The sequence below is a fragment of the Stegostoma tigrinum genome, chromosome 45 (assembly GCF_030684315.1).
Source record: "Stegostoma tigrinum isolate sSteTig4 chromosome 45, sSteTig4.hap1, whole genome shotgun sequence".
In the NCBI taxonomy this organism is placed as follows: domain Eukaryota; kingdom Metazoa; phylum Chordata; class Chondrichthyes; order Orectolobiformes; family Stegostomatidae; genus Stegostoma; species Stegostoma tigrinum.
Genome location: NC_081398.1, coordinates 8,395,576 through 8,420,791, shown reverse-complemented (window position 1 = coordinate 8,420,791; position 25,216 = coordinate 8,395,576). Strand labels below are relative to the sequence as shown.

At 46.7% G+C, this 25,216-nt stretch overlaps 1 protein-coding gene across 2 annotated transcripts in view; it reads right to left on the bottom strand.

Annotated features, from left to right (window-relative positions):
• The window catches only part of LOC125448632 (guanine nucleotide-binding protein G(I)/G(S)/G(T) subunit beta-2), a 134,067-nt gene extending 113,034 nt beyond the window's left edge, over nucleotides 1–21,033 (bottom strand). Inside the window, exon 1 of one of the 2 annotated variants that reach the window (XM_048524047.1) lies at nucleotides 20,841–21,033. The gene's annotated coding sequence lies outside the window, so the exon portion shown is untranslated. Of the gene's footprint in view, nucleotides 1–19,587; nucleotides 19,745–20,840 lie in introns of those variants that run through there. The other variant, XM_059642673.1, reaches the window with a different exon arrangement.
• Between the last annotated feature and the right edge of the window lie 4,183 nt (nucleotides 21,034–25,216).

The following is a 25,216-nucleotide window of genomic DNA, read 5'->3' as shown; positions in this document are numbered from 1 at the left end:
CACTTCAAGGACGTTGCAGGGGTTGAGCTATGGGGACAGGCTGAAAAGGCTGGGCCTATTTTCCCTGGAGCATCAGAGGCTGAGAGATGACTTTGTCAAGGTTTATAAAATCATAAGGGGAATGGATAGGGTGACTAGCCAAGGTCTTTTTTCCCCCCAGGGTAGGGGACTCCAAAACTAGAGGGCAAATTTTTAAGGTGAGAGGGACCCAAGTGGCAACTTTTTCACGCAGTTGGTGGTGTGTGTACAGAATGAGCTGCCAGAGGAAGCGGTGGGGGGCTGGTACAATTACAGCTTTAAAAGGCATCTGGACAGACGTCAGTAGGAAGGGGATTGCTCTGAGGAAGGGTCACCAGACCCAAAACGTTAACTCCATTTTTTTCTTCACAGATGTTGCCAGACCCGCTGAGCTTTTCAAGCAACTTTGTTTTTGTTCTGGATATGAAAGGAAAGGGTTTAAGAAGAATATGGGCCAAATGGGACTAGATTAGTTTAGGTAATATGGTTGGCATGGACGAGTTGGACCAAAGGGTCTGTTTCCATGCTATATGTCTCTATGACTCCCAGCATCAGCCACTTTTCTACACACAGGTCCTCCCCTTTAACCACATTCTCCACCATAGCCCCTCACTCGCACCACCACCTCTCATCTTTTCACACAAATAAACCCCCTTTAAACTTCCCACCTCCATTAACCATGCTCTCCCCTTTCTCTCTCTCTCTCTCACACACAAAAAGAATCTCTTCTTTATCCCTTGCACAAATCAGATCCCCTTTAACCTCCTTCTCATACCATCTTCCCATTAACTGCACTCTTCCTTCTAACCCCCTGCTCTCACTATCTCCCCTTTCTCCTCTTGCCTAAATTGTCTCCACTTTAACTCTCATTTACACCATCTCTCCTTAAACAGCACAAGGTTAGATACAGGGTAAAGCTCTCTACACTGTCCCCGTCAAACACTCCCAGGGCAGTGGGGTTAGACACAGAGTAAAACTCCCTCAACTCTTAGTTCTCCGCACTGTTCTCATTGAACACTCCCAGCACAGGTACAACACAGGGTTAGATGCAGAGTAAAGCTCTCTCTACACTGTCCCCAAACTCTTCCAGGACAGGGAAGGATGGGAGGCCCATGGTGGAGCAGTGATGGAGTTGCTAGGGCTTTGGTGTCAGGAGATTGTACACCACTTCCACGTTATGTCTGCCCAGAATTGCCAAACGCTAACTAATTTCTGACTTTGAGTTGCTCTCAAATCTTTCTTGGGATGCAATGGTGCATTTGGACTGTCACCGGACAAGTAATTCAGTGGCCAGGCTAATGCTCTGGGGTCACGGATTCAGCAGCTGGTGGAATTTAAATTCAGTTACTAAAAATCAGAAATCAAAAGCTAGTTTCAGTGAAGGGTCATTGACTGTTGTAAAAACCCACAAATGCCTTTTAAAAGGAAGGAACTCACCATTCCCAAGTGTGACTTATAGGTGACTCCAGACACCTAGCAATGAGGCTGATTCTTAACTGCCCGATGGTGGGGGTAAGCAAGCCTTTCAGTTCAAGGGAAATTAGGGTGAGCTACAAATGCCAACATACCGTGAAAGAAAATTTTGATGTTAGCAGGCCCTCGAAACGCTAATATAAAAGTCTATTCACCTCAGCCTCTGATCTGGGATTGGATTCAAAGGCAGCTCAAAAGGTGAAAGATTTTGACTTCCCATGACCTGACTTGAATAGGTCCTGTGTATTCCTTTGCAAACCTGCATCATACGGAAATTTATTGTGGCTAAATTTAGTCTGTGTGCATGTGCAATGTGTGCGTACGCGTGCATATGCATGCATGTGTGTATGTATGCATGGCGTGTATGTGAATGCATGTGTATACATGTGCATGGATGTGCATGCGTGCGTATGTGTGCGGCTTGTGTGCGTGTCTGCATCTGTATCTGTGCGTGCATGTCTCTTTCTCTTGCAGCTGGCAAACTTATGCAAATCCCAACCAAATGTAAATAACATTCTGTATCTGAGTGAATGGAGACATGGCGTGCAGCACGAGTGTAATGTGGCTTTGGAGCATCATGGCACTTTGGAACCACCCTCTCCAACCTCAGGAGGTTAATATACCCCCACAACATGTCCTGTCCTGGACTAAATGATGGTGACTGAATGGCCAACAGTGGCTCAGGTCCTGGGTCCCAATAGAACTGTGGTCCTAGAATCACAGACTGAGGCCATTCAGCCCCACTGTATCTGTGGTGACTCATCGCTGGATGCAGTTTGTACTACTTCCACTGTCCTTTCCCCATTGCCCTCCAAGTATTCGCTGACAACACGACCGTCGTAGGCCGGATCTGAAACAATGACAAGACAGAATTGAGGAGAGTGATAAGATAAGATTGCTTGGTGGTGTAGCGTAAAGAGAACTGAAGAGCTGGCCATCGGCTTCAGGATGCAAGGTAGAGGGCACACCCTTGTCTACATCAATGGTGATGAGGTGGACATGGTCAACAGCAACACGTTCCGAGGAGTGACAATCTGTCCTGGTCCACCCACTTTCTTGCGGCAGTCAAGAAAGCACAATGCTTTGACTTCCTCAGAAGGCTAAGGAAATTGGCACGTTCGTAAGGACTCTTCCCAATTTTTACCACAGATGCACCACAGAAAGCATTCTATCTGGATGCATCACAGCCTGGTACGGCAACTGTTCTGCCCAGGACTGTAAGAATTACAGAGTTGTGAACACAGCCCAGTCCATCACACAAGACAAACTCCCATCCACTGACTCCATCTACACTTCCCACTGCCTCGGGAAGGCATCCAACATCAAAAGACCCACTCCCACCGCAGTTATAATCTCTTCCAACCTCTTGCATCAGGTGGAAGATACAAAGCTTAAACACCTGTAACCAACAGATTTAAGAAAAGCTTCTTCCCTGCTGTTATTAGATTTCTGAATGGACCTCAAAATTTTAAATTTACTGTTGGTCGTGCTCTTTCTCTGCAGCTATAAAACATTGTATTCCTCACTCTGTTCTATAAGCCTAACGCACTTTGTAAGGTGTGATCCACCTGTACTGCTCGAAAAAACAAAAAAAAACTTTTCACTGAACCTAGGTACACGGGACGATAATAGAATCAAATCAAGTCAAAAAAAGTATTTCTCCAATCCCTTTCTGAGAGGTCCTGGTGAATTTGCTTTCAGACACTGCATTCACTAATGTCCTTTAGGGGAAGAAACTTCCATCTTTACCGGTCTGGCCTACATGTGACTCCAGACCTACACTTAGTTGTTGACACTTAAACTGCCCTCTGGGATGAGCAATAAGTGCTAGCTTCATCCAGTAAATGAATCGGAAAAAGTGAGCTCACTGCATGAATTACGGATCCTAACTTCACTTTGGGTCTTTCGCCAATTATCTTAAACCCCAATCTGCCAGGCATCTCTTGTTAATTTATTCCCAAACCAGCTGCTGAAGTAAGAAATTAGATACTTCATTTCTTTCTTTGATAAAGGTTCACTCTCTTTGATAAAAGATTGTAGCATTACATTTGCCCGCTTCCTACCAAGAGACCTGGCATCCCAGCTATCTCTGCAACACAAGAACATGTTTAAAAATCACTCCATAGGAATGGGCATACTGGCTAGGCCAGTTAGGAATCAATCACATTGCTGAGGGTTTGGAGTCACATGTAGACCAGACCAGGTGAGAATGGCTTCCCTAAAAAGGACATTAGTGAAACAGATGGACTTTCCCAACAATCAACAACAGTTCCATAACCATCACTGAACACTTAATTTTCATTGAATTCAAATTCCACCATCATGGCATGTCCCCAGAACATTACCTGGGTCACTGGGTTAACTGTCTAGTGATAATACCACTAGGTCATCGCCACCCAGCTTATCAAACCATTAATCAAACTAACTCATTAAACCAACAGCCAAGGTCTTTTCCCCAGGGTAGGGGAGTCCAAAAACTAGAGGGCAGAGGTTTAAGGTGAGAGGTAAAAAGGGACCTGAGGGACAATTTTTTTTTCCACACAGAGGTGGAGCATGTATGGAATGAGCCGCCAGAGGAAGTGGTGGGGGCTGGTACAATTACAGCATTTAAAAGGCATCTGGATAGGAACATGAAAAGGAAGGTTTTAGCGGGATATGGGCCAAATGCTGGCAAGTGGGAATAAATTTATTTAGGATACCTGGTCAGCATGGATGGCTTGGGCCAAAGGGTCCCTCTCTGTACAACTCTATGACTAGTAATGGTAATTGAAAAGAGGTGCTGCAACATTGAGGAGTGTCAGGCAGTCAGATACCATTACTGTGACCAGAGCCAGCTGCCTGGACCTGTTAACAGAAACCTTTGGCCAGGCCCAGCATCATGTTACCTTTCAGGAGCAGAGTCCCCTGAGATCATAGAATCTCTACCGTGTGGAAGCAGGTCACTCAACGTATCAAAGCTACAATGACCCTCTGAAATGCATCCCACCCAAACCCACTCCCCTCTTATCCCTGTAACCCTGCATTTCAAAGAACAAAGAAAATTACAGCACAGGAACAGGCCCTTCAGCTCTCCAAGCCTGCACCAACATGCTACCCATCACAACTAAAACCACCTATACCTCCAGGGACCATATCCCTCTACTCCCATCTTATTCATGTATCTGTCAAGTTAAAAGTGACTACCATATCTGCTTCCACTACCTCCCCCAGCGGCGAGTTCCAGGCACCCACCACCCTCTGTATAAAAAAAAACTTGCCCCCTCACACCTTAAACCCGTGGCCCCTGGTAACTGACTCTTCCATCCTGGAAAAAGCTTCTGATTGTCCACTCTGTCCATGCCCTTCATAATCTTGTTGACCTCTGTCAGCTGGGCCCTCAACCTCCGTCATTCCACAGAGAACAACCCAAGTTCCTCCAATATAATAAAAGTGTGGAGCTGGATGAACACAGCAGGCCAAGCAGCATCTCAGGAGCACAAAAGCTGACGTTTCGGGCCTAGACCCTTCATCAGAGAGGGGGATGGGGTGAGGGTTCTGGAATAAATAGGGAGAGAGGGGGAGGCGGACCGAAGATGGAGAGAAAAGAAGATAGGTGGAGAGGAGAGTATAGGTGGGGAGGTAGGGAGGGGATAGGTCAGTCCAGGGAAGACGGACAGGTCAAGGAGGTGGGATGAGGTTAGTAGGTAGGAGATGGAGGTGCGGCTTGGGGTGGGAGGAAGGATGGGTGAGAGGAAGAACAGGTTAGGGAGGCAGAGACAGGTTGGACTGGTTTTGGGATGCAGTGGGGGGCGGGGGGGGGTAAGAGGGATGAGCTGGGCTGGTTGTGTGATGCAGCAGCGGGGGGGGGGGGGGGGGGGGGGGGTGGGAAACAAACTGTGCTGGCACATCTACCAATGTGGTATACTGCTGTATCCATTGTACCCGGTGTGGCTTCCTCTACATTGGGGAAACCAAGCGGAGGCTTGGGGACCACTTTGCAGAACACCTCCGCTCGGTTCACAATAAACAACTGCACCTCCCAGTCGCGAACCATTTCAACTCCCCCCCCCCGCCCCCCTCCAATTCCTTAGATGACATGTCCATCATGGGCCTCCTGCACTGCCACAATGATGCCACCGAAGGTTGCAGGAACAGCAACTCATATTCCACTTGGGAACCCTGCAGCCCAATGGTATCAATGTGGACTTCACCAGCTTCAAAATCTCCCCTTCCCCCACCGCATCCCAAAACCAGCCCAGCTCTTCCCCTCCACCCACTGCATCCCAAAACCAGCCCAGCCTGTCTCTGCCTCCCTAACTTCTTGTTCTTCTCACCCATCCCTTCCTCCCACCCCAAGCCGCACCATTTCCTACCTACTAACCTCATCCCGCCCCCTTGACCTGTCCCCTCCCTATCTCCCCACCTATACTCTCCTCTCCACTTTTGGTCCGCCTCCCCCTCTCCCTATTTATTCCAGTTCCCTCACCCCATCCCCCTCTCTGATGAAGGGTCTAGGCCCGAAACGTCAGCTTTTGTGCTCCCGAGATGCTGCTTGGCCTGCTGTGTTCATCCAGCTCCACACTTTATTATCTTGGATTCTCCAGCATCTGCAGTTCCCATTATCACTGATCCAAGTTTCTCCAACCTCTCCTCATAACTAATGCCCTCCATACCAGGCAACATTCTGGTAAATCTTTTCTGTACCCTCTCCAAAGCCACCACATCCTTCTGGTAGTGTGGTGACCAGAATTGAATACAATATTCCGAATACAGCCTAATTAAGTGCTATAAAGCTGCAACATTACGTGGCAATTTTTAAACTCAATGCCCCAGCTGATGATGGCAAGCATGCTGCATGCCTTGTATACCTTTTCCACCAGCATTGCCATTTTTAGTGACCTATGTACCTGTACACTCAGATCCCTCTACCTATCAGTTCTCTTAAGGGCTCTGCCATTTAGTGTATATTTTCCATCTGAATTAGACCTTCCAAAATTACCTCATGACCTCACATTTTTCTGGATTAAATTCCATCTGCTATCTCTCTGCCCAAGTCACCAACAAATCTATATCCAGCTGTGTCCTTTGACAGTCCTCATTGCTATTCACAATTCAACCAACCTTTTTGCCAATGACACACTTACTGATCAGACCAGTTACATTCTCCAAGTCATTTATATACATTACAAACAGCAAAGGACCCAATATTGATCCCTGAGGAACGCCACTAGTCACAGCCCTCCATTCAGAAACGCACCCTTCCACTGCTACCCTCTGTCTTCTATGACCGAGCCAGCTTTTTATCCATCTTGCAAGCTCACCTCTGACCCTGCGTGACTTTAATTTCTGTATCAGCCTGCCAAGAGGGACATTGCCTTCAGTAAGGCCTTTGACAATGTAGACAATATCCACTGACCCACCCTCAATCATCTTTGTCACTTCCTCAAAAAAACTCAACCACATTAGTGAAACACTATCTCCCCTTCACAAAACCATGTTGCCTCTCAACAATACACCCAGTATTTTCCAGATGGGAGTAAATCCTGATTTGAAGAATCCTCTTCAATAATTTCCCTACTACTGACATAAGGCTCACTGGCCTGTAATTCGCTGGATTATCCTTGCCACCTTTCTTAAACAAAAAGGAACAACATTGGCTATTCTCCAGTTCTCTGGGACCTCCCCTGTAGACAATGAGGATGCAAAGATTTCCCTCAAGGCCCCAACAATTTCCTCCCTTGCCTCTCAGAGTATGCTGGGGTATACCTCCTCAGGCCCTGGAGACTTGTCTACCTCAATGTTCTTCACGACCCCCAATACCTCCTCTCTTTTGATCTCAACGTGACCCAAACTATCTATCTACACACCCTTCCCCAGACTCATCATCCACCAAATTCTTCACTATGGTGAATACTAACGCAAAGTACCCATTAATACCTCGCTCATTTCCTCTGGCTCCACACAAATTGCCTTCCCTGTCCTTGAGTGGGCCAAGCCTCTGCCTGGCTACGTTCTTACTCTTTAAGAATGTATGAAAAGTCTTGGGATTTTCCTTAATTTTGTTGGCCAATGACTTTTCCTGACTCCTTTTAGCCCTCCTGACTCCTTGCTCAAGTTTCTTTCGACATTCCTTGCATTCCACCCTTGCTCCGTGTATTCCCAGCCTCCTAGCCATGATGAATGCTTCCTTTTCCTTTTTGTTTAGGCTCCAATATCTCTTGTTATCCAAGGTTCCCTAAACTTGCCATACTTATCCTTCATCCTTAAAGGAACGTGCCAGTCCTGAGTTCCCAGCAACTTACACTTGAAAGCCTCCCACATACCATATGTTGATTTGCCCTCAAACATCTAACTCCAATCTATGTTCTTCAGTTCCTGCCTAACATTGTTGTAATTAGCCTTCCCTAATTTAGCACCTTCACCTGACAATCTTTACTGATCAGTAGCTTAAAGGTTACTGAATTGTGATCACTGTTCTGAGCTGCTCCCCTACTGAGATGTCAACCACCTGGACAGGCTCATTCCCTAATACTAGGTCCAGTACAGCCCCTTTCCTAGTTGGACTATCTACATATTGTTTCAAGAAGCCCTCCTGGATGCTCCTTACAAACTCTGCCCCATCCGAGCCCCAAGCACTAAATGAGTCCCTGTGAGTATATGGGAAGTTAAAATCATCCAGGACAACAACCCTGTTACTTTTACATCTAACCAAAATCTGCCTACATATAGATCTGTTCCTCCACCTCCTGCTGGCTGTTGGGAGGCCTACAGTAAAACCCCAAACATTGTGACTGCACCCTTCCTGTTCTTGAGCTCTACCCAAATTGCCTCATTATATGATCCATCCAAGATGTCCTTCTACAGTATACTTGCAATATTCTCCTTAACAAGTCATGCAACTCCCCACTCCCTTTATATACTCCTCTATCCCGCCTGAAGTCTGTATCCTGGAACGTTAATCTGCCAATCCTGTCCCTCCCTTAACCAAGTCTCTGTAACAGCAACACCACCACAGTTCCAGGCACTCATCCAGACTCTAAAGTTCATCTGCTTTACCTGTTACACCTCTTGCATTGAAACAGATGCACTTCAGTCCACCAGACCTGCTTTGATCAGCAACCACACACTGCCTGCTGTCCCTGAGTCTTAACGGCCCTATTCTCTAGTTCCCTTTCAGTCCAATCACCTTCGCATTGGTTCCCACCCCTCTGCCAAGCTAGTTTAAATCCTCCCAAGTGACAGCAGCAAACCTCCCAGCCAGAATATTTGTGCCCCTCCAGTTTAGATGCAACCCGTCCTTCTTGTACAGGTCCCACCTGCCCTGAGAGATCCCAGTGGCCCAGATACTCGAAACCCTACCTCCTATACCATCTGTTTAGCCACGTTTTGGGCCATACTATCCTCCTATTTCTGGCCTCATGGGCACGTGGAGTAATCCAGAGATTACAACCTTGGAGATCCTGCTTTTTAATCTTTCTACCGAACTCCCTGAACTGCTGTTGCAGGACCTCATCACTCCTCCTACCTACTAATATTTTCTATGACGAATCCAGCTGACCCGCACCTCTTTGGATTGTGGGAGGAACCTGGAGCACCCAGAGGAAACGCACGCAGTCAAGGGGAGAATGTGCAAACTCCACAGAGACAGGGGCCTGGTGCTGTGCTAACCACTCAGCCACCATGTCACCCCGTAGTAAGGGGGTCTGCAGCCTTACACACCCAGTGTCAATTTGGCTCACAGACTCAAGGCTACAGGAATCTTTGGTGGAGTCTCTGAACCTACATAGAATTGCACAGGACTACTGCATGCCAAATGCTTGTTGGTAAAGGAGAGGAGAGGTGTTCCATGCAGACAGTCAGTGTTTCTTTGTAAGTGTTCCAGGTATTTTCTCAGCAACTTGTTCAGAGATGGTGTTATTACACACCTCTGGAACAGGTGGGACTTGAACCCGGGTCTCCTGGTTCAGAATCACTGCACCACTAAAAAAGCGCTAAAAGTTCTCGAACGTTTTTTAAAAATCACAGGTACTGTTGCAACATTTAAAAGACGTTTGGGTAAGTACATGTATAGGAAAGGTTTGGAGGGATGTGGGTCAACGCAGGGCAGGGCTAGTTTAGTTTGTGATTTTTTTTGGCATAGACTAGTTGGACCAACAGTTTCCACGCTGTATGACTCAATAAATCAACCTGTTCAAAGACATTGACATATCTCTGGGTAAGGTGGGATTTGAACCTGGATCTTCTAGTCCGCAGGTAGAGACACTGCCACTGCACCAATCAGGCCCTATTAGTTCTCTAGGTGTTTCATTCACCAGTTACCTTTACCTGTCTATCTCAACATAATCAGCATAACGTCAACATCTCCATAAGTTCAAACTTTCTCCTCACTTACTCTCATCAAATCGCCTGTGTGATTTTGTCCTGCCTGATTAAACCTCCCCCTAAACATTTTTTGCTCTAAATCCCAGCTTCTCCGTCTCTCAACACCGGAAATGGAAGCATGAGCAGGCTGTTCCACCCCTTCAGCCCATTTGGCCATTCAGCGAGATCATTCCTCAACACCATTTTCCCATTCCATCCCAGAACACTTGACGTTTTTAAAAACGCAGAAATGTATCCATTCCTGTCTTGAGCATATTGAGAATTCAAAAGGCTCACCACCCTCCAAGTGAAGAAATTCCTACGCATTTTAGTTCTTAATGGCTAGCTCCTGATTCTGAGACAATAATTGTTGGTTCCAGATCCCCGCTCCCCCCAAAGGAAAATATCTTTCGTTTATTTATCCTATAGATCCCCTGTGTAAGAATTCTGCCCGTTGGAGTGAGATCATCTCTCATTCTTCTAAACTCGCAAGGATACAGGGCCAATCTCTGCCCATAGGGCAATCCCTCCATCCTAGGAAACAGTCGGGTAATGCTTGACAGGGTAATGCAGTTTAGGCAGGATGGATATTGCAGGCAGGGTGTAGCATCTGTTTTGCCACAACGGAAGCTGGGAAGCAGTTGGCCTGTTCCACACCTGCACATCAACAGGATGTTGGCTGAGAGTGTGGGAAGTGTGCAAGGAAGCCAACAGATTTCTCAAAATGTGGCTCGTCTCAGGTTTTATGAGGAACATTGAGCACAGAAACAGGTCATTTGGCCCAAATTTATTGGTCAGTGCATTAAGTATAGGAGTTGGGAGGTCACATAGCAATGTCCTGTACAGCTGCATCGGCCACTATTGGAATACCTGCGTTCAATTCTGTTCTCTGCTACAGGAAAGGTGTTGTTAAACTTGAAAGGGTTCAGGAAAGATTTACAAGGTTGTTGGAGGGTCTGAGCTATAGGAAGTGATTGATAGACTGGGGCTATTTTCCCCCGCAGTGTCAGAGGTTCAAGGGTGACCTTACAAAGGTTTATAAAATCATGAGGGGCGTGAGTACTGTGAATAGCCAAGGTCTTTTTCGCAGGGTAAGAGAATCCAAAATTAGAGTACGAAAGGTTTAAAAGGTGAGAGGGAAGAGATTTAAAAAGGGACCCAAGTGGCAACATTTTCTTACAGTGGGTGGTGTGTGTATGGAATGGGCTGCCAGAGAAACCTGGCAGCATTCGGTACAACTACAAACAGTCGAAAGGCATGTGGAGAATTCTGAAGAAGGGACACTGGACCCAAAACGCTAACTGATTTCTCTCCACTGATGCTGCCAGACCTGCTGAGCTTTTCCAGCAATTTTGGTTTTTGCTCCCCTTTAATGTAGCTATCTGATTCATCTCAAATCGTTCCCCGAGAGCAAGTTCCATGTTCTCCAAGAATTTTGACACCATGATGGAGAAAGCAGCCCATCTGACTGGCACTACATCCACAAGTATCCACTCCCTCTACCACTGACACTCAGTAGATTGATTTGGAGCCAATCTACCATCCCCTGAGGAAAAAGAACAGGAAATGACATCACCAACCCAAGGAAACCTAACCAGATAAATAGAAAGCGGGACATAACACCAGCACTTCGTCGGAGGCTCACTGATGATGTTACCTAGAATGGTGACGAAACGTCTGAAAACTAACCTTCCAGCTCAGCGAGCAAACTCACATCCAGATCCCCTCTGAGCCAATCACCATCCTGACTTGCTATTCCCTTAGTATCACCAGTTCAAAATCCTGGAATTTCCTCTCCATAATCATTATGGGTCAACCCACAGCACATGGACTGCAGCGGTTCAAGGAAGCAGCTCACACAGGGGCAACTAGGGACGAGCAATAAATGCTGGCCAGCCAGCGATGCTCACGTTCCACGAGTAAATTTAAGAAGTCAGGGTGAAAAAGTTTCTCCTGAAAACTCAAAATTTGATTATTAGCAGCCATCTTAGGATTGCTTTTGATATCTATTCATGGAACATGGATGTCACTGGTATCAAATAAATCCAAGGAGTTGTTGGTTCTCTGGTGGATTAATTATTTCAACATGATAGTTTCTTTTTCTCCCCCTAAGGGATGTGGGTATCACTGGGCCAAGCCAGCATTTGTTGCCATATCACTATCTGCCTTTGAACTGACTGGTTGGCCATTTCATGGGGCACTTAAGACTCAACCACGTTGTCATCAGTCTGGAGTCACAGACACGCCAAAATGATTAAGGTTGGACAATTTCCTTGCCCAAAGGGTACGAGATTTTTTTTTAAAAAGAAAAACCAACCACAAATGACAGTTTATGGAGATTGGCTTTGCAAGCCAGATTTAATAAGAGTTGCCTTGGTGGAAACTGAACCCATGACCCCTAGAGCATTATCCTGTATCACTCATCCATATTACCACTTCACTATCTTTGGTTAAAGGAACTATCCAGCTATTATGACTTAAATTCTCCCACAGACCACTATTTTTCTCAGCCATGGTGACGTATTCTTGCTTGAATAGAAAATGCACTCAGACTTTGAGCAGAAGGTCATTGGTTCAAGCCTCGCATCAGAGCACTTTATCCTACTGTCAGAGACACCCTAGGACCAGATACTAAAACAGGATCCCATCTGCACTCTTAAGTTGGGCTCCAAGTGCAGGTGGAGGAACGGTTGTTTACCCATCTCTTTTGGGTGGGAATGAGGGAGGGATCCTTCAGTCAAGAATAGATCAACTGCAGGCATTTGGCAGCATCCCTGCCTCTGAGCCTGAAGGCCCCAGTTCAAGTCTCACCTGAGGTATGTAATCACGTCACTGAACAGGTTGATAAAAAAAAAAGGTGAACCGAAGGATCTGTTTCCATGTTATACAACTCTATAGGGGAGGTGACGGCCTATCACTAAACTATTAATCCACAGATGCAACTAATGCTCTGGGGACTCAGGCTCAAATCTTGCCACAGCAGATGGTGAATTTTGAATGGAATAAAAACCTGGAATTAAGAGTTTAAATGATAACTACAAATTGATTGTCAGGAAAAGCCCATCTGGTTAGGAAAGGAAACTGCCATCCTGATCTGGTCTGGCCTACGTGCAATTCCAGACCTACATTCTTACCTGTTCTCTGGGCAATAAATGCTGGCCCAGCCAGTGACACCCATAATCTCATGAATGAATTAAAAAACCCTGTGAGCAGGTAATCTATTTCTTTAGGTGTTTGAGGGATAAATAATCAGCCAGGACACTCTTACTCGGAATTGTACCATAGGATCCTGAGAGTTGGTTTGACATCGTGCCCAACAGTGCAGCACTGCCTACAATACTACAGCGAGAGCGAGGGCCGGGGCTGAGATCAAGTCTTGGGAGTGATTCAGAGGTCAAAGTGCAATTGGCAACATCAAGCATGCCATGAAAACAAAAGGAGACCCCCCCCCCCACCACCTCCCCAAGAAGGGTCCTGCATCACAGCTTGTTACTTGCTGACAGGAACTTGCAACTTCTTTTAGAGCTAACTTCCTCAGCAATGAGACTGTTTCCTGTTTTGTATCGTTTACTGTCCTGGATTCGATTGTGGTGCCTGAGGGTGTGGAAGGGGAATTCTGCCATGTCAGAGCCTTCAGTGTTTACAGGCGACATTTCCTTTGCTTTAAAGAAACAATATTTCGCTTAGGCCCCTCAACCTCAAATGTACCCCACCTCACAAAACCTGCTGACTTGCTGTAGGGAAATGCGCACGTGTTTGGGTATATCAGGGTTGGTGCGGGGCAGTATGCTCCATCTGGGGACTGTGACTCAAACTGACCCACGTGGCAGGCACTACATCTGATCGTGCCCACATGGGAGTGGAGGGTAGGGGTGGTCCATGGCATTGAAGTAGACGTATGGGCCTACACCAAGCCTCAAACTGGGTTTTATGAGCTAATCCGAGCAAGCAGCTTTTGAGTGGAATTATAGACCTACTCTAGGCTCCAGCAGCTTCAGTCTATGTTTACAATCCATCTCAAGCACCAACGTATGCACTATAAACAAACAAACAAACAGACAGAATCCTATCAGGAGTTTGATAGTTACCAGTACAACCTTTAGACTTGTTTCATCTGCGATGAGATCTTGTTCAACATTCACAATCTGGAATTCCAAATTGTCATTAATCCTGTTACATCAGATGTCTTGGCTTCAATTTTTTTTTAAAAACTCATTTTGCGGGATGTGGGCACCATTGGCTGGCCAGCATTTCTTGCCCGTCCCTAGTTACCCTTGAGAAGGTGGGGGTGAGCTGCCTTCTTGAACCACTGCAGTTTTCCTGCTCTTGTAGCCACTATTAAATGTGGTGAATCCAATTGAGTTTCTGGTCAATGGTGACCCCCAGGATGTGGATAGTGGGGGATTCAGTGACACCATTGAATGTCAAAGGGCAATGGTTGGATTGTCTCTTATTGGTGATGGTTGCAGCCTGGCATTTGTGTGGCATGAATGTCACTTGCCACTTGTCAGCCCAGGCCTGGACATTATCCAGATCTTGTTGCATGTGAACATGGACTGCTTCAGTATCTGAGGGGTCATGAATGGTGCTGAACACTGCGCAATCATCTGAGCATCCTGACTTCTGACCTTGGTCATTGATGAAGCAGCTGAAGATGGTCTGGCCTAGGACTCTAGCCTGAGGAACTCCTGCAGAGATGCCCTGGAGTGGAGATGATTGGCCTCCCACAACCATGGCCATCTTATGTGTCAGCTTGTGCCCCCTGATATCCATTGATTCCAGTTTTGTTAGGGCTCCTTGATGCCACACTGTCAAATGCTGCCTTGATATCAAGGGTGGTCACTCTTACATCACATTTAGCCCATGAAGATGTGGTGCCTAGGGAGCACTGACTCCTATGTTGGTGGGTCAGCCACAGGAGAGGGGTTCTAGGACAGCACAGAGGTTGTTGGCTCAGGACTCTTTCAGTTATATCTTTTATTCTTAAACTATTCAAAATGATGTCAGAGCATGGTGACAGTTGAAACTTCTCACTGCAAGCAACAATAAATAAATCCTTCATTTGTTTTGCCTCTTGGCAACAGTATTGTTCAGGCTGTCTTTTCTAGGTCACCATTTTCACCCACTTCACACGGCATCCCGATGTTTCACATAGCACTGCGTACCTGACGTTTCACATTTGCTTGACACTCTCCTTCTGAAGTTATCACCTTTAGACCTTGGTATACCATGTGAAGTGATTGGATTGTTTGACATTTTTCCAGCAGCCAGCTTTACAGGCTTGCTTTTGAGTGACGTCCTCTGCAATATTTATATCATATCCTTTGGCCTTGGTCTGTTGACTTTTCAGAAAATATTTTTTCTTTCTCTCTCTAGTTCCTTACTCTCATTTGGCCTGGTATGTATCTCCATATATTGCGATCTCTGCAATTCTCCCACAAATCTGAGAATCTCAGCACATGTCTATGCTTTTCCTAAGAGAAAGCTTCTCCTCACTCAGAAGACATGCTCTCACAGCAGGAACTTTAATGCCTGAGAAATTCTCTCTTTGATAAAGATCATCTTCCAGCTGTCCACATGCTTAGAATTTAGTTAGAAGTAACAGTGCGGTCACAGGCTACTTCCCTACCTACACTCACCTTTACTGGCTCCATCCCCACCTCTAATTTGCCTGTCTCCTCTTCACCTATCTTTTCCTCTATCTGTCTTTGATCCACCTCCTGCTCTCTCCCTATTTATTTCAGAACCCTCTTCCCCTCCCCCATTTCTAATGAAGGGTCTAGGCGCGAAACGTCAGCCTTCCTGCTCCTCTGATGCTGCTTAGCCTGCTGCGTTCATCCAGCTCCACTCCTTGTTATCTTGGATTCTCCAGCATCTGCAGTTCCTATTATCTCTGATCAATAGTCGGCCCTTGTTCCTTTGAGCTCTGATATATTCAGCATTAATACGCATTTCAAAGTCTGGCTTTAGGGCATTCAACATCTATTTTGTGTGACTTTACAGCTCCCTGGTGAGATCAAAGCTACAATACTGCCTCTAGCAGTCTTTCCCCAGTACTGATACAGTTCAGAGGTAATGGGAACTGCAGATGCTGGAGAATCCGAGATAATAAAGTGTGGGGCTGGATGAACACAGCAGGCCAAGCAGCATCTCAGGAGCACCAAAGCTGACATTTCAGGCCTAGACCCTTCATCAGAAGTGGGGGATGGAGAGGGGGTTCCTGTTATCACTGATAATACAGTTGCTACTCTTAGATAAAGTTCCAGAATCCCCAGACTGTGTGGATGCTCGCCATTCGGCTCATCATGCCCACACAAACCTTCCGAAGACCATTCCACCCAGACTCATACCACCCCACCCTATCCCTGTAACTCTGCATTCCCAGTGGCTAATCCACTCACCTGCACATCCCTGGGATTCTGTTGCAACATCATAGTTGTGCCACTGACAGTGGGGGAGAAAAAACTCCAGTCTTGTCCCATATCTCCTTTCCTATCCACAGCAGCAGAATGGAAAATGCACAGCCATTTTGACTCACCACTAATTCAAAACTGCAGGATGATTTTTAAAATAATTCTTCTTTTGCACAGGGGCTCAGAGGTTAGCACTGCTGCCTCAGTGCCAGGGACCAGTGTTTGATTCCAGCATGGGGTGACCGTCTGTATGGTGCTTCCACGTTCGCCCCGGGTCTGAATGGGTTTCCTCCCACAGTCCAAAGATGTGCGGATTAGAGTGGACTGACCATGCTAAATTGCCCATAATATCCAGTAATGTGCAGGTTAGGTGGGTGGATTGGCCATGGGAAAATGCAGGTTACAGGTTAGGGAGGGTCAGTGTGGACTTGATGGGCCTAATGGCCTGCTTCCACACAGTAAGGATTCTCATGAAATGCATTTCAGCCATTCATGGCATTTTTTTAAAATCAGCAATGCTCTTAAAGTGCTAAGCTCACTTTCCTGACTTTTCCCCTCCTTTTTCTTAACGGTCTTCTAGATTTCTTCTTGGGTGGGGCTCAGGTCTGCACTGTTGCTGCCATGTGGTTGGTGCTTTCGTGAAGGATCGCTCCTGATATCTTGTTATATTTGCCACTGGGTAAGAGTTCTTTCAGATGTTCGCTGCCACAAATCCTCCTTTGCCTTTGACCTATCCACTGGTTAGCGATGGAGGATACATCATTGTCATTTATCTATATACATGGCATTGTTCTTTGATAACTGGAAGGTTTATAGCATGGTGGCAATAAGTACAAGATCCTTAGAGAGCAGCTGCAGATACATCTGCTCCATCCAAAAGCTACAGTATAACTCCTAGTCTCCACCCACAGGCTGTGTAACATCAGAAGGATGAGTTATGTCGATGCGTAAAGTTGTGGCTTTGAGGTTATTTTTCTGTTTCTTTTCTAAAAAAAGAAGATTTTAAGACAGAGATACCAAGCTGTCCAGTTAGAAAACCAGCAATATAACCAACTTGTCAGGCCTTTTTTTTGGAAAAGTTGGAACAATAGAAGCAGCCTGGCTGGGTGTGGTGAAGCTCCCAGAGAACCAGGGCTTTTAGTTTAGCTTTCAGCAGATGTTGTTGGGGTCTTGAAGTGGAAATTATTTTTTCTCCCCCTTTCGGTTAAAGCCAAAAGCTCGGGGTTCTCTGTCCTACACGCAACTCCCATTGCAGGCAATGTGTTTTCTAAATTGCCTTTTGACAAGGGTGCGCTTATGGGGTATTACTATAGTTAATTAGTAATAGTTACTGTATTTATTATTCTGTTACATTTTCCAAGAGAGTTATTCTAATTCCTTCCTTCTTTTCTTGTATTTTAAAAAATGTGGATAAATAAAGTGAGTTTTACTTAAAGCCCATGGGGAAGGTGATAGCCTAGTGGTATTATTGCCAGACTGTTAGTTCAGAGACCCAGGTTTGAATTCTGCCAATGCAGATGATTGAATCTGAATTCAATAAATATCTGGAATTAAGAATCTACTGATAACCATGAGTCCATTGATGATTGTCAGGAAAAAACCCCATCTGGTTCACTAATGTCCTTTAGGGAAGGAAACCGTCATCCTTACTTGGTCTGGCCTACATGTGACTCCAGTCCCACAGCAATGTGGTTGACTGGGCAATTAGGGATGGGCAATAAGTGCTGCCTGGCCAGCGATGACCTCATCCTGTGAATGAATAAAGGAAAATTAAAAATCCAGTGATTTGACCAATTGAATTACACCCGGAACACAGCACCTTTAAACTACAAAAAAGAAAGATAGGGTCCAGACTGGGGTTTCAGTCTGGTCCATAACAGTGCAGACAATTAATATGAACATTAACTCCTTCAGAACCGCGACCCTATACATCTCCAGGCCACATACAATGCAGGGTTAGATACAGACTAAACATAGAAACATGATAAATAGGAGGACACAATTCAACCTCTGAAGCTTGCTTCACTATTAAATGCGATTCTGGCTGATCATCCAACTCAGCACCTTTTCCCATTTTCTCCCTATACCCTCTGATCCCTTTAGCCCTGAAAATTATATTTAACACCTTCTTGAAATATAGGTTAGAGCAGAGAAAAACTCCTCTACATTTTTAAACAGAAAATAAGTGTCATTCTACTTGTCCCCCAAACATTCCCAGGACAAGGACAGCACGGGGTTAGAGTAAAGCTTCATCTACGCTGTCCCGAAGAAACACTCCCAAGGTCAGAGACAATACAGTATCAGCTACTGAGTAAAGCTCTCTGCACTCAAACTGAAAGTAAAGCTTCCTCTACACTATTCCTTTCAGACACTCAGGACAGGGGCAGCACGGGGTTAGATACAGAGTAAAGCTCCCTCTACACTGTCCCCATCGAACACTCCCAGGTCAGGATTAGATACAGAATTAATCTCCCTCTACACTGTTCCCTCATGAAACACGGTCTGTAGAACAGGTGCAGTGTAAAGCTCTCTCTACATTGTACTTGAACACATGCTCTGATTGGAACGCATTACCTGTAAGACCAACAAAATCTGTGCAGAGAGAAATAGTTAATATTAGTAGTAATTTATTGTCCCATGTGTTCATGAAACTACAGTGAAGTGTGTTTAGGCCGGTAGTATTTTAATTACATAAAAGTAGAAAAAAAATAAATCACACAAACCACATGGCTTCTTGGTTTCCTAACTGGCTACAGAGGTTGCCACCAAAAACTGTTCCCTGAGGATACAACGCCGCGGGAGGAAGCACGCTTAAGCCGCCCCAGTTGACCGGACGGAAGACGTCGCTGCTCTCAAAGCCACCCCAATGCTGACATTATTCCAGCCACTGCCATAGCCAGGCAACTGTCCGAACTCTCTAGGACTGGAACCAACTGACCATCCAAATTAACGCCAGAGAGATCATTCCCCGCCGCTGTTGCATTTTATTTTCTCAGCTTGCTTTGCATCTGACTTACAACCATTGCTGCTCCCCTTTGCCTGTTGTTCTGTGATACCAGGGATGTCGATTCCCCCTCGGCACCTCACCCTCCCCTTCCTGCATCCAAAAGCCAGCCCAGCTTGTCCCCGCCTCCCTAACCTGTCCTTCTCTCCCACATCTCCTACCTATAGCCTCATCCCGCCCCTTGACCTGACCGTCCTATCCCCTCCCTACCGGCTCTACGTCCGCCCTTTTGACCGGCCTGTCTCCTCTCCACCTATCTTCTCCTCTGTCCATCTTCTATCCGTCTCTCCCTATTTATTTCAGAACCCCCTTCCCCCATTTCTGAAGAAGGATCTCAACCTGAAATATCAGCCTTCCTGCTCCTCTGTTCATCCAGCTCTACACCTTGTTATCGCAACGTCAGACCCTGGCGGGTTTCCCGAGCAATTTTCCGTTGTCGTTCCAGGCACAATCCAGATGAAGGGACTCGGCCAGGCTCTGAACTCTCAGACAGTTGCATTTCCGTGGCACCTTTCCCAAATGCGGGGCATCCTGGAGTGCTTTTGCAGTCAACAAAGCTCTTCTGCAAGTGTCATCGCTATGGAAAATGCTGATGCACAGCAAGATTCCGCAAACAGCCGTAAGCTCGGCAATCAGTAGCACTGCTGACCCAGGTTCAATTTCAGCCTGTGTGTGGAGTTTGCACAGTTTCCTCCCACAGTCTAAAGATGTGCAGGTCAGGTGCATTAGCCGTGCTAAACTGTCCCATAGCATTCAGTGGTGTGCAGGCTAGGTGGGAAATGTAGGGTTACAGCGGTGGGATGCTCTTCGGACGGTTGGGGTGGACTTGAAAGGCCGAATGACCTGCTTTCACACTGCAGGGATTCTATTCTGTTCTAATCGAGGATAGCTCCCAGATACCCTAGGGGGCGGGGCAGCGGGGGGGAAACACTTTCACCCCTCCCCTTCATCAACACCCTCTCTGCCAAATAGTGACCGTGGGTTCACGCCACAGTGGATTTCTAGGGCAAGTAGTTGGGTTGAATACCTCCAGTTGTTGGGGGCTTGAATTGACCACCTTCTTGCATGAAGATAAGACACAGCAGCAAACAGTTAACAACACACCCTTGGGGGCTATGATGCTGGAAAGGCTCATCAGATGATTCCCCAGCTTGTGCTCAGTCTCTATCATCATCCCTGACACATGCAGAAGGCAGCGTATTATATAAAATGGATGGGAACACACAGCAACTGCAGAATCACAAGTAACCCTTTCTCAGATTGGAGAGATAATCATCTTGGATACAGATCAACCCTGTCAGTTGTCAATCGAGGGGCAACTCACATTGTCCCTGCATCCGGCCTCCATCTACCACCTTGTGCCCAACTAGCTCCTTTCACATTTAGCATCGACCTGACATCCTTTTGAACATGACACTCCTCTCAGTTCCAAAGAATTAAGATTAGGGGACATTCACGAAGAGGTCATGTGGTGCATCTCAAACAGAAGCATTTGGACTCATTCAAAGGTGAATTTTCTCCCCTTTTAGGAACAGGGGGGGAAAAAAACATGCTAATGAAAGGATTTGAATCGTGACAGTTGGATAGTTTACCTTTATTGCTGGAAGCTTGTTTCTGTCGCGGAGCAGGGCTGGTGAGATTTTCTTTATCCCTTTTTTTTAAAATTTGGTGTGGCTTCTGAAGATAGATGTCTCTCCTTCTGTATTAATAATTATAGGTTACCTCCGCTTCACTGCCTTTCCTTGCACTGGCCAGAGCTGGATTGAATGAGCCCTTGTCAGCGACAGGGTGGAAACCCCACACAATTTGATTGGGGGAGGCCCAGTTATTCATCAAAGTGGTCAAATGCCCCAGAAGCCAATCAGAATCCTGCATCTGGAGCATCCAATCGGCTGCAGGAAGTGGGCGTGTCTTCCAGTTCCCCACCCTCCCCATTGGTTGTCGTGACATATTCAATCCACTTGGGGGCGCCAGCAGTGCAAGTGGATGGACAGCGCAGATGTGGGAAGGTTGGGGAGCCATTTGGCCCATTATGACCTTGGAGAGGGGTAGGATCATTCAGCCACACTCGACCCTGCTCTTCCGATTCGCCTCCTAGGAAATGCTTATCTCAATCGCTTCCAAGTGATATCCCTGAAACTGCCTGGCCCACCCTGTTGATGTATGAATTGTGGACTGGATTCACTCTTCCTGAACCACCCATCCTCCCTCTTTCTCCTGAGCCTCTCTTCTTGCAGTGGACACAGGTAGCTCTCTGAAACAGTAGTGACAGAGATCGCAAACGTTGGTAAAACAGCCGGCAGCTGTGGCCAACACACAAAACCCGCATGGAAAGTCACATTAACTTCAGGCTTGGAAATAAGTTGCTGGTTTACAAGGCCTGTGATCTCAGCATCATCGTGTCCAGCTGGCAAACATAGCCAAGTTTACAGCTGGCAAGAAACCAAGCTCGACCACTTGGCATTCAGGCCGTCTGTGTCATGCTCTCAATGTCACCATTACGGCAGTTTCGCATAGTGGCTAATCTCCCATGTGTGTTGGCACTCATCTCTGCTGGTTTGTATAGGATGGAGAACAGTCATATTCCTCCAAGGATTCTTCTGTGTGGTGGTCCATTCAAAGCGCAGCTTCAACGATGCTTACACCCCAAGAAATGTGATGACTTAAGATGGCAGCTCATCACTGTCTTCTCCAGGGCACTCAGGGATGGGCATACAAGATAGCGCCCACAGTCCGTGAACAAATTTTAACAAGTGCTTCTTAGACTAATATGAAGGCTGCAGAAACAGGTGTTCAAGCATTGGAAACACTAGATGACAGCAGAGGAAGATAGCCACATCATGCTAGGCCATTGGTAGGCCCCTTATATCGATATCAATGGAAATGAGGATTTTTTTATTCATTTGTAGGATGTAGGTGTCGCTGGCTGGCCAACATTTCTTACCCATTCCTAGTTGCCCTTGAGAGGGTGGTGATGAGCTGCCTTACTGAACCTCTGCAATCCTCCTGCTGTGGTCTGACGCGCAATGCCATTAGGGAAGGAATTCCAGGATTTTTAGCCAGCAACAGTCTGGATGGTGAGTGGCTCAGAGTGGAACTTGCAGGGGGTCCTTTATTCATTTATTCTTTATTCATTCATGGGATGAGGGCATCACTGACCAGACAGCATTTATTGCCCATCCCCAGTTGCCCAGAGGGCAGTTTAGAGTCAACCACGTCGCTGTGGGTCTGGAGTCACATATAGGTCAGACCAGGTAAGGATGGCAGTTTCCTTCCCTAAAGGACATTATTGAACCAGAGAAGTTTTTCCCGTCAATCCACAATAAGTTCGTGGTCATCCTTAGATCCTTAATTCCAGATATTTTATTGAATTCAGATTTCACCACCTGCCATGGCAGAATTTGAACCTGGGACCCCAGAAGATTATCTGGGTCTCTGGATTAACAGTCCAGTGATAATACCACTAAGCCACTGCCTCTCCCTGAATAGGATGGAGGGAAAGTCATTGATGAAGCACCTGAAGATGATTGAGCCTAGGACACTACCCTGAGGAACTCCTGCAGAGATGTCCTGGAGCTGAGATGACTGACCTCAACCACAAACATCTTCCAATCTGTCAGGTATGACGCTAACCACGAGAGAGTTTGCCCCCGATACCCATTGATTCCAGTTTTGCTAGGGCTCCTTGATGCCACACTCGGTCAAACACAGTTTTGATGTCAACTGCTGTCACTCTCACCTCACGAATTCAGCTCTTCTGTCCTTGTTTGAGCCAAGGCTGTAACAAAATAAGGAGCTGAGTAGCCCTGGCGGAACCCAAACTGGGCATCACTGAGCAAGATATTGCTGAGGAAATGCTGCTCGATAGCACTGTTGATGACAGTCCAGCGATCAATTTACTGATGATCGACAGTAGCCTGATGGGGCAGTAATTGGCCGGGTTGGATTTGTGCTTTTTTTTACATACAAGACATACCTGGGCAATTTTCCACATTGTAGGGTATATACCAGTGTTGTAATTGTACTGGGACCTTTGCTGTTTGTGATATATATAAATGGCTCAGATAAAAATGTAGCAGAGAATAATAGGAACTGCAGATGCTGGAGCCTTCTTGCTCCTATGATGCTGCTTGGCCTGCTGTGTTCATCCAGCTCTACACCTTGTTGACTTAGATAAAAATGTAGATGGGAGAGTTAGTAAGTTTGTAGATAACACCAAGATGGATGGAGTTGTGGATAGTGTTGAAGGTTGTCAAAGGATACAGCTGGATATAGATCAGTTGCAGATATGGATAGGGAAATGGCAGATGAGGTTAATATGTGTAAATGTGAGGTGCTGCACTTCGGGAGAACAAATGTTAAAGAAACGTATACAGTTAGTGGCAGGACTCTGAACAGCATTGATGCACAGAGGGATCTTGGGGTTTGAGTCCATAGCTCCCTAAAAGTGACCACAACAAGTAGATAGGGTGGTACATAAGGTGTATGGCATGCTTGAGAATCTGAGATAACAAAGTGCGGAGCCGGATGAACACAGCAGGCCAAGCACAATCTTAGGAGCACAAAAGCTGACATTTCGAGCCTAGACCCTTCATCAGAGAGGGGGATGGGGAGAGGATTCTGAAGTAAATAGGGAGAGAGGGGGAGGTGGACCGAAGATGGATAGAGGAGAAGATAAGTGGAGAGGAGAGTATAGGTGGGGAGGTAGGGAGGGAATAGGTCAGTCCGGGGAGGACAGACAGGTCAAGTGGGCGGGAATGAGGTTAGTAGGTAGGAAATGGAGGTGCGGCTTGAAGTGAGAGGAGGGGATAGGTGAGACGAAGACCAGGTTAAGGAGGCGGGGATGAGCTGGGCTGGTTTTGGGATGCAGTGGGGGAAGGGGAGATTTTGAAGCTGGTGAAGTCCACATTGATACCATTGGGCTGTAGGGTTCCCAAGCAGAATATTAGTTGCTGTTCCTACAACCTTCAGGTGGCATCATTGTGGCACTGCAGGAGGCGCAGGATGCACATGTCGTCTAAGGAATGGGAGGGGGAGTTAAAATGGTTCGCGACTGGGAGATGCAGTTGTTTACTGCGAACCGAGCAGAGGTGTTCTGCAAAGCGGTCCCCAAGCCTCCGCTTGGTTTCCCCAATGTAGAGGAGGCCACACCGGGTACAGTTGATACAGTATACCACATTGGCAGATGTGCAGGTCAACATCTGCTTGATATGGAAAGTCTTCTTGGGGCCTGGGATGGGGGTGAGGGAGGAGGTATGGGGGCAAGTGTAGCACTTTCTGCAGTTGCAGGGGAAAGTGCCGGGTGTGGTGGAGTTGGAGGGGAGTGTGGAGCGGACAAGGGAGTCCCGGAGAGAGTCGTCTCTCCGGAAGGCAGACAAGGGTGAGGATGGGAAGATGTCTCTAGTGGTGGGGTCGGATTGTAGATGGCGTAAGTGTCGAACGATGATGCGTTGTATGCGGAGGTTGGTGGGGTGGTATGTGAGGATTGGGGAATTCTCTTTTGGCGGTTATTGCGGGGAGGGTGTGTGAGGGCTGAATTGCGGGAAATGCGGGAGACATGGTCGAGGGCATTCTCAATCACTGCGGGGGGCATGTTGCGGTCCTTGAAGAATTGGACATCTGGGATGTGCGGGAGTGGAATGCCTCATCCTCGGAGCAGATGTGGTAGAGGTGAAGGAATTGGGAATAGGGGATGGAATTTTTGCAGGAGGGTGGGTGGGAGGAGGTGTATTATAGGTAGCTGTGGGAGTCGGTGGGCTTGAAATGGACATCGCTTTCTAGGTGCTTGCCTGACATGGAGACAGAGAGGCCCAGGAAACTGAGGGATGTGTTGGAGATGGTCCAGATGAACTGGAGGTTGGCGTGGAATGAGTTGGTGAAGTGGATGAACTGTTCGAGCTCCTCTTGGGAGCACGAGGTGGCGCCGATACAGTCGTCAATGTAACGGGGGAAGAGGTGGGGTTTGGGG